This window comes from Equus przewalskii, chromosome 30 (genome assembly GCF_037783145.1).
Source record: "Equus przewalskii isolate Varuska chromosome 30, EquPr2, whole genome shotgun sequence".
In the NCBI taxonomy this organism is placed as follows: Eukaryota; Metazoa; Chordata; class Mammalia; order Perissodactyla; family Equidae; genus Equus; species Equus przewalskii.
This window is the reverse complement of record NC_091860.1, coordinates 6125811-6135386: the sequence shown is the minus strand read 5'-3', so window position 1 is coordinate 6135386 and position 9576 is coordinate 6125811. Positions and strand designations below refer to the sequence as shown.

Here is a 9576-nt window from a genome sequence, read left to right as displayed (position 1 = left end):
AAGGGTCCACCATTCCGAAGACAAGAACCAGCGGGTAGAAGCAAAGTAAACGCGAACGCTGCTGAAAGACAAGGAGCACAAGTGGATGTGACATGTTTAAATTTATCCACCGCTTTGCAGATTACCAAGTCCTTCACAAACCTTAACTTGCTTAACCTTCACGACTGCCTCAGCATCACCTGGGAACTTGCTAGAAACGCAAATTCTCGGCCCCCCCCCGAGACGTCCAGAGTCAGAAGCGGAGCGCATGGCAGCAGCAATGAGTGTTCTAACAAATCTCGGGGATTCTGGTTAGCTAAAGTGTGGAGTGTGAGAACCACTGAGAGAGGGTATGCTCCCCTGTCACGGCGGGCAGTGCGGGGGGTGACGTGACTTTTTCACAGTTATGGGCGGCCAGCCAGGGCCGTCTCCTTGACGACGGGCCCAGAGCGCTCCCGACCACAACGTTCGCACACGTTGGTGGGGTCTGTCGCTGGAACGGCTGGAAACTCAGAGAGCCCGCTCTGCTCTCTAAGGTAAGCGGGCCCCTCCGGCCTCCGGGCAGCGGCGCGGCTGTCACCACCAGCAGCCGCGGCCCTGGAGCCCGGAGCCGCCGGCGCGTACGCGTGGGCGCGTCCCCGGGCCGGGCGGGCCGGGTGCGCGCCGAGGGGGTGGGTCGCGCCGGCCCCGCCGGCCTGGCGCGCCTTCCGAGCCACTCAGATCGCCCGGCGGCGGACACCCGGGGGCCCTACAATTAATACCCGGCGCCCGCCCGCCGCGCCGGGACTCGCGCGCCCGCACTCCGGGAAGGAGGAGCCCGGTCAGCCCCGATCAGCCTCGCAACTCGCTCTGGTCCGGCAGCTGCGGCGACCGGCGGCCGGACAGACCCTCCCGGGCCCTGCGCCGAGAGCCAGCTGGTGCGGGGTCTGTGCCACCGCCACCGGGGTCCCGCGCGAGGGTGCGCCCCCCGGTCCGGCGCCGCTGCGTAGCGGCCGCCACCTTCGTCGCTGTGGGGAACTTTGTGCGGCGGCCGGCCCGGCAGGTGGGCGAGGGCGGCCGGGCTCCGGCGAAGCGCGCCGAGTAGGTGAGTGGGGTCGGGAAGTTGGGGCGCGAGTGTGGACGCGCTCCCCTGCAGGACGCCGGCCCTCGCGCGTAGTTTTCCTTGCCCCCCTCCCCCCACATCTGGTCCCATCCAGAGTTTCACTCAGGACCTGGGATTGACGCCCCCGTCGAGTAGGCTAACTCGCTGGAAGTGTGTTTACTCGGGCGAAAGAGTCATTCGGACAGCCACTCCTCCTGGCTGGGGGAGTGACACGCCGGCCCCAGCCTCCAGCCCCAAGCCGCACCTTGGGCTCCACGGGGACCTGAGAGCCCCGGCAGCCCCGGGGCTACGACGGCACGTGGAGCTCGCCCCAAGCCTCTTCCTAGGACTCAGGGGGGTGTGACAGGCCACCGCCCTCCCTTCCGTCCCTTTAATTTGGGCAGAAGAGGGCTACTGAGATACAGGACACAAACTTCGTTTTCACACAGTAAAACTGCCTTTCCAGTGTTTTAATACAGGACGTGCATATGCGATTCATCGTGGTCTCCTCGGGACACCTCCTGGGCGCAGGGCTGGACCGGCTGGCCCACGGGTGGGGAGATTCAGGGCGCGAGTGGGTGCCGCGGGGACGGGGCTGGTCCTCCCCGCCTGGGTCTGGCCCTGGCCTGTGTATGAAGACCCAGGATGGTCCCGGCGCGCTGGCCCCTGCTGGGGAAGGAGGTGACCCGCGGTGGGCGGCGCGGGGTCCCTGCGCTGGGCTGGGCTCCATGTTCTCGACCCCCTCTGCCCTGCTCCTCGCTCTGTCCCGAGGGTGCTCCTGCCTGGTGGCCCGGCAGAGGGCGCCAGCTCCCGATCGCTGCGCGGGCCGGCGGAGGGGAGGGGACTTGTGCGAGCCTCCAGGTAAGGAGCGTAGTGAATCATCCCGAGAGGGGGGACCCGGCCCGCGCTCCGCGAAAGGAGGCGGGGAGTGGCCGTGGTGCAGTCGAGAAGTCGGGGCTGCCGAGTTGCTGTCCGGCGGGAAGCGGCGATTCTGCCACCCGGAGGTCTGGGGAAAGCTGAGGAAGGTGAGGAACGTCCCTCCGCGCGGTGGCCAAGGGGTAGGGGGCGGCGGCGTAGGGCTAAGGCCGGCAGACACTTGGACGCGCCACTGCGCGCCCTTCTCCGGGGCCGCAGGTGGGTCCCTTTTACCCTGGCTCTGGGCGCTTTTGCCGGGGACGGCGACGGGAACCTGGGAGCGCCGGCAGGGAGGGGGCGGCCGATGCTGGGGCCGCGGCGCTGGGGCGCTCCCGGCGGCCCGCGGGTCCCCGAGCAATAACAAAGGCGCGGCGCGGCCACTGCTCCCACCCACTTCCGTCCCCGGCGCGCCCTGGCGCGCGCAGCCGGGAGGTGCGAGCCGGTCAGGATTTCCCTCTGCGGAGTTTCGGGAAGTTAGCACGGCGGCCCGTTACGCTGGGAGGAGGGGCGGGGAAGGGGCGGCCCGTGGAGCTGCGCGCGTGTGGTCCGCACTGCGACGTCGTCGGTTTCCTTTCCGGACCGCGCGGGCCAGGGGCGCGAGCTCGCGCGCCCTGCTCCGGGCCCGGGGTCTCGCCTCCGCGGGGCCCGCGCGGGTTTGAACTCCCCGCGCCGCGCGCCCGGCCGGCCCACGCCCCTCCCTGCAGGCTCTGGCCGCGTGCGGGCTCCCGGAAGGGAGTGGTTGGGTCCCCCGGTGACAGCCAGCGCCCCGGGCTCTGGAGTGGAGCTCCAGAAGGCGGTAATTGCATTATTGTGAGTGAGCGGCCGTGAGGCTCGGGTCCAGGCCGCAATCTGGGTCAGGAGCCGGGTTAAGCGCCTCTGGCGTAGGCATTACCGCGCTCGTGAAGTCTGACAGTTATTGCGGCTGGAAGTTCCACCGAAGGAGAGGGGACAGCAGGGGACATGAAGAGAGCTCCTTGTTTTCCGCGAGGTTGTGGCACCTTACGCAGCCCCCGGCATAGGCACGCTTAGTGTCATTGAGAGGGCGGGGGCGGCACCCACCGCGCCCAGGACGTCCGAGGAGGGGGAGGTGCTGCTGAAGAGAAACCCAGGGCCCTTGCTCGGCTGTGAAACCTTATCCCGCAGGCAGCGATGGGTAGAAGTCACAGGTTTTCTTATCTTGTCTGATCTGCCGCCACTCCCTTCGCCTGGAGAAGGGAAAGGGCGGGAGCTGGCTCTGAGGAAGCGCCTCATGTCTGAGAGAACCTGACACAGCCCTTTGGAACATCTTCATCCTTCTCTCTGAAACCTCACGGCCTCCTCCAAAGAAGTTATTTCTATTTTACAGATGAGGAAAGTGAGGCTTAAAGAGGTTTACAGGACCAGGAGCCTGTCCTGCTCCCAAGAGGACTGCTTGCTCATCCCTGTTTCTCTGGCACAGGCTGTTCCTGAAGAGTCATTTCTGGACTGCTGACTGAGGAGTCAGCGCAGATGCTGGAACCCAGGTTCCTTTGCTTATGTTAGGCACTGGGGTTAGATAGACCTGCCACATATTGCTGGCTTTTGTTCCAGCCAGCACCTCAACTAAACCAGCTTTTAGTTTAAAGCTTAAGGTACTTGAAGACAAGTAAGACAGAGTTATCTGACAACTCCAAAGACAGTCAGAAGTACCCGTCCCTCCCTTGCTTTCTCTGGTGTCTCACCAGGCAGGTGGGCCTGGGCTCAGCAACTCTGCGTAGCCTGGGGCCCTGTTTGCCTTCTCTGCAGCAAGGAGCTGCACTTCCCGCCCTGTTTAAACTGTTACTTTGCCACTGTGCTGAATATATGTTTAAAATTAAGTGAAGTCTGCCTTGGAAATATGGCCAACCTTAATTAACTGCCTGATGAGTTAAACCTCTAGAAATTCCTTTTAGGCATCTAAGAACATGGTGTTATCTACACACCTTTATGCATCTTTGAGCTCGAGTTTGTGATATGGGACGTTGGTATTGTCTTGAATGTACTTAAAGTGTACTGCCGTAAAGAAAGATGTTGTTTGAAACTCTGGAATGACAGCCTGTGACTCAGAATGTCCTAGTGTAGTGCCAGTTGTGGAGCCAGCGAGGCATGATGGTGAAGGGCCAGCCTCTGAGGTCAGAGTGGCAGGCCTCACATGCTGCCTGCGCCATTTAGAGCTCTGTAATAGTGGGCAGGTTGCTCAGCCTCTCTGAACCTCATTTTCGTCTTCTGAGGCAGGGGTGATGATCGCACCTCCTGGTTTCGGGCTAGGAGGGTTAGATGTGATCATCCCTATAAGGCACTCAGTAGCACAGAGTCTAGCACATCATAGCTGCTCGACAGATGTTGGCTAATAACAATGATGTTTAAGAACAAAATCCTTCTTCCCTTCCCTCATCCAAAGAGGTGGAATCGATCGTTGCCTTGAACCACTGTTCTTCCTTGTTAATGCTGCAGTGTGGCTGTGGTGCGGTTAGTGATCCCTGTTTTTTGTCAGCAATTGGGGGTGGGGTTGGTAGTGATGGAAAACTTTGTCTAGTTGCCCAAGGAATTTACAGGGGGCCCCAGGACTGTCGACCTTTCCTCCTAGTTTTACCACTGTGTAATTTTGTGGCCAGCCCTCCAGCCACTTCTCTTTTCTTTAAATGTGAAGCCAATATCCTAAAGGCCAAGATGACAGGTCTTAAAGAAAAAGACAAACTCGAAACCAAACTGGAGAAAAGGAAGCAGGTCTTCTCTTTGCTCATTTACTAGCCGTTTAGAACACTAAAGAGAAATATCTGCTTCTCTGAAAGTTGTGCTGGCCCAATCTTGGCAAGAGGGAGCCTTTTGTTGGAAAATAGAAAATTTTCTGGAGTCTCTTTAAAGGTGACCACCAAATCAATGGAGGAGGGAGGAGAGTTTGAGATAATATTTTAAAAATACTTGCTCAAATATGGTAAACTATGTATGATCTGGAAATTGCTAAAGTAACTTTTGGAAGGTGACACAAAGAAGTATGGTTATGTTAAGCTGAATAACTAGTAAACAACCAGTATAGCTGTTTCTTATGTTAAAAAACTTGGAAGCTTTTTAGTTTAGCAAATAGAAGTGGGGAAATGGTTTCTTAGAAAATGTCAAGTTGTTTTTGAAAGACCTTTTTAACATTGCTATTTTATAGTTCTTGATTTTACTTTTGCGTAGCATGGGCTATAAAGCACTAGAAACCTTCTAATGTCATTAAACACCACCCAATCATGACAGTTGTCACCGAGATGTGCATAGGACTGGAGTACAAGCAGGGATTGCCATTAAAAGCTTTATAGAGGTTCCACATTTGGATACAAAATGCAGCTTTCCCCCACACAGGAAAATGAACTGTGTGTGTAACAAGTGACAGCACGTAAAGGGTTAGGAGCAAGCTTCCCGCTTTTGTGCATCTCGCTCCATTTGTAGCCACTTGTTGCACTCCGGCTGTGAAGAAAGAAGCAGCTGCGGGGCATGCGCCAGACCTGCGCTGGGCTGTCGCTTCCATTGTACGGAAGATGAACAGGCAGCCTTATTTTGGATCACATAGCAGCTTGTTCAAAAGCATCTTGCATTCCCCAGCTGTTCCACAACTTCTTCGCATATGGGAGAGAACTTGCCAGCTGCTGGGGCAACTGTACTTACATTTGTTGCTTCTGTGCAGTAACCAAGGAAGGTAAAAATCCAGACGCCTTTGTTCAACTGTAGCCATTGTAAATAGCCTTATTTGTTTCTGTTATGTCAATGTTATTCCAGATACAGTCTCTCAGGGGAGAAGGTTTAAAAGGAAATGTCAGAATTAACATTTTTTTCCAAATACATCTTTTTTTTAAGGATAACAAAAAGCATGTATAGTTTTTCCATACTTAAAACCTAGGCTGCTTTTGTATTTCATTGAGTAACAAAGGAATGGGTCTAATATGAAAATTGCGTGTTTTTAAAATTGCCATATGAATCAGGTTTAATTGTGTACATTTTTCTTTATTGCATGAAATATGTAAAAGTGTGTCCAGACAGTGCTTTTTTTGTTGTCAGAAGATTAAGTTATTTTGCATTTGTGAGAACTGAAAGATACTCTGCCCACACCCCTTATCTTATCCAGGAGAAAACTTGAATTTCTAAGCAGTTGTTACTTATCCAAGGTGATTTGGCTCTTTGGTTTAATTTGGCAAATCTTAAGTTGGGTGTTTACTGTGTGGCGGGCCTGGAGAACCTGCAGAGATGGGTGAGGGCTTGGGCCCAGCCCTGGATGGATTCACAGTTCAGAAACAGCAGACGCCAAACAATACCAGACGCGGGCTCTTGTAGAGACAGCACCTTATTGTGAAGATACTTCTTCAGGCACCTTTTGGTGTCATCATGTCAGTGTGGTAATCATGTCAGCTCAAATAAAGCCAGAAGAGCAAGTTGACGTGCCAGTTAAAATCAAGGAGAGCCTGGGTTCTGGAGGATCGAAGAGACATTATGTGGTTTATCAAATTTTGAGAACATGTACTTCAAAAAGCAGACCTTGCGTTCGTACAGAGACACCTGTGTCCACATACACCTCCCTGACCCCGACTCCTGCCCAGCCCTCTCAAGCTTGTTGCCTCCTCGTCACTGAGTGGGGTGAATCAGTGCCCTCTGGCAGCTACAGCATCAATCACCATCCTTTATTGGGATTCGGTCAGCTTCAATCCCTTTATGCTGTAAGAGATTATAAAATAAACCATAATCACTTGGACATGTATAAAACCCTCTGACTGAATCTCATCTAACTCTTAGGAGCTCTTGTCCTGGAAACGGCTGTTGCTTCAGATCTCCTAGCGACTCATGCTTGCTGAGTTAGACCCGCAACTCTGAGCTCTTTAATCCCCTTCTGGGCTCTGCTGCCACATTCCTGTATCTTTTATTTCATCTCTTTTGCACAGTAATATTAGATTTTTACAGTGTTTCAGGTTTCAGTTGGTTTTACATTTTCATTTTCATTTGAGATTTTCAAGCACTCTGTCTGGTTCTCAGGGCTGATGGCTGGGGAGCTGTTTTGCAGAAGGGGAAACTGAGGCTGGGCAGTTGAGAAGCTTGCCTGGGCTCGGATTAGAACGAACATCTCCTGACTCAAAACTCGGTGTTCTCATTGGCTGAGTCTCAGAAGGATCACCTTATACAAAGCTAGAGCCTGAGTCACCTCCTTCCTGAGCTTCCCGTGCATGTCCTGACCACAGCAGTCTGCTGGGATTTTCCTGGGTTCTTTCCCTGGAATAACTCTCTCTTCCTTATTACACTTCTCTGCACGTTATAATTGTTCACTGGTCACATTAGGTTTTTAAGTCTTGGCTCTCAAGTGCAATTGCTGGCTTTCTAACATATGCATCCCTCCTTCCTATCACACACACTCACACACACACACACTCACACACACGCACACAGGCCCAACATAGCTATTGGACCCATTATCCTTCTTCCGCCAACCCAGCTCGTGTCAGAAGATGACTTCACATTTACTGCATCAAAATGTTTACTCCTGTGTGGAGTGCTACATAATTCTTGATGGATGTCAGATATAGATGGATGGTCAAAGTTACCCTGTCTCATCTTTTCCACCAGGGCCTGTTGGAAAACGAGCCAGCTCCCCTTGGTAATGGTGACCTTGCTGTCCTTCAGTATCACGCTCCTTAGTGGTTAGAAACAACAGCTGTTTCCCTTTAGAAAGAAGAAGGTGATGAGCTTTCGGGGTGCAGACACAGAGGGCCCCCCCTTTGCGCAAGACTTCTCTAGCATTCCTTGTGCAGCCACAGTCCTGCTCTCCATACACATCCTAACGGACCCCCTCCAACCCCCAAACTTTGGCAGCTTTCTCCTCATCCTAGGACCCTTTGTTTTCTGTTTGACACGCTGCTCCTGCTCTGTTGCTGCTGCCTGGTCACCTTCCGCAGTCCTCGGTTTCAAGTGTCTTAAGGACAGTTTCCCTTGGATGCCCTTATCTCCATCTGTCATTGGTGTTTAATTGCTCTCCCCACTTTCCAGCCTGCTCTTTGACACGGGGTAAGTTTTCCCCCTTGCTCTCCTTTCTGGTGACTTCTGTCAGCTGTTCCTCTGGCTGATCCTCCAGATCAGGCTGCCCCGTGTTGGCTTCTCCCCTGTGCACACAGCTCCTTGTGTCTACAGTTTCCCAGGATTTCCAGTCTGTGTCTTTGTTTCTGTCCGGCGCTGCCCTGCTCACTCTTTCTCTCTTTCTTTGCTTCCTCCCTCCCCCCTTAAAACAATTTTTTATTGAGATATTTGACATATAACATTATATTAGTTTCAAGTGTACAACATAATGATTCGATATTTGTATATATCATGAAATGGTCACACTAAGTCTAATTAATATCCATCACCATACACAGCTACAAATTTTTTTTCTTGTGGTGAGAACTTTTAAGGTTTACTCCTAGAAACTTTCAAATATATAATATTTCCTTCCTGTTTCTGACAGTGCTTCTTGAGAAGTAAATTCTTTCTCCCTTATTTGTTCTTCTCAACAATTTATAGACCCTTCTGCCTCTGTCCTGAGCCAGTCCTGTTTGGCTGTCACCTGTGTTGGGTGTAATAATTACATTAAAGACTCTATCACAGTTTTTATTTAGAGGAAACCTTGCTTTGAAAAAATGGTTCTTTGGAATTTAAACTTGCAAATGCCAGTTTTGAAACTGGTCAGGTCAGGGCATTTCAAAGGCCTGAACTTCGGGGGAAATGGTTTGGAATTTATTTTGGCTTTCGTTCCACATACGGGGCCTTGGAAGCAGCTGAAACATGGCTTGTTTCTGGATGACCTTTCCTTGCAAATGGAAACTGTACATACACAGAGCAGAGTTCATGTTTGCTTTTTTTGTTTTTTTTTTCCAAATTTCTGAAAGATCTTGGAAGGCAGTTTGTGCGTTGTGGCCAGTCTGGCCTGTGTGTAAGTCGTGAGCGATGGGTCGTGTTAAGACTGTGACGGGCCCTTTGGTTCCAGAGGCTCATCAGTGGTATTTCCAAGCAGTGATCCTGTGGCCATGAAAATATACTGGAGAGTAGGTCTGAGGAGATCCTTGGTTTAAGAATCTTTATTTTCCTCTCCAAGGCTGTGAACATGGAGGGGTGTCCGCGGGTCCGGGACGGGGCGGGTGGGCTGCTGGGAAGCAGTGGGAAGGCTGTTCTTGTCCTGCCTGGAGCCAAAGCTGCAGGGTCACCGTCTGGGTTGGTGAGGTTCCTGCCCGGCAGTGTTCGCTGTGAGCTCTAGAGCCCTTCCGCCTTTACTCACTCACTGCACAGAAATGGCTCTTTTTCTGAAATTTAGGGTTTTTTTGTGCTGACTACTTAACTTACATTTCTTCTTGCTGTCCTTTCTTAAGTTCTGAAAAAAGTGAAAGGATGCTTACCTGTGCCAAAATGGAGTTTGGTTCTGGAACGTCCCAATGAAGAGGGCGCCCAGTGTTCTTGCCCCAGGAGATAGGAGAGTCTGTTCACAACACTGGGATAGGAGCTTATGTTAGCATAGACGGTAACTCACCCAGACCAGGGAATCCTTGTTCTTCAACATCCTTAACTGATGTGGCAGCAGAATCTTGATGTGGTTCCGTTAACCTAGTCAAGTT

The 9576-nt window shown here is 52.6% G+C and overlaps 1 protein-coding gene across 21 annotated transcripts in view; it reads left to right on the top strand.

Annotated features, from left to right (window-relative positions):
- Window positions 1-619: 619 nt before the first annotated feature.
- The window catches only part of SVIL (supervillin), a 224187-nt gene continuing 215230 nt past the window's right edge, over window positions 620-9576 (top strand). For 12 of the 21 annotated variants that reach the window (XM_070601830.1, XM_070601785.1, XM_070601814.1 and 9 more), the window contains exon 1: window positions 640-1063. The gene's annotated coding sequence lies outside the window, so the exon portion shown is untranslated. Of the gene's footprint in view, window positions 1064-1891; window positions 2086-9576 lie in introns of those variants that run through there. The other 9 variants (XM_070601786.1, XM_070601825.1, XM_070601822.1 and 6 more) reach the window with 5 other exon arrangements.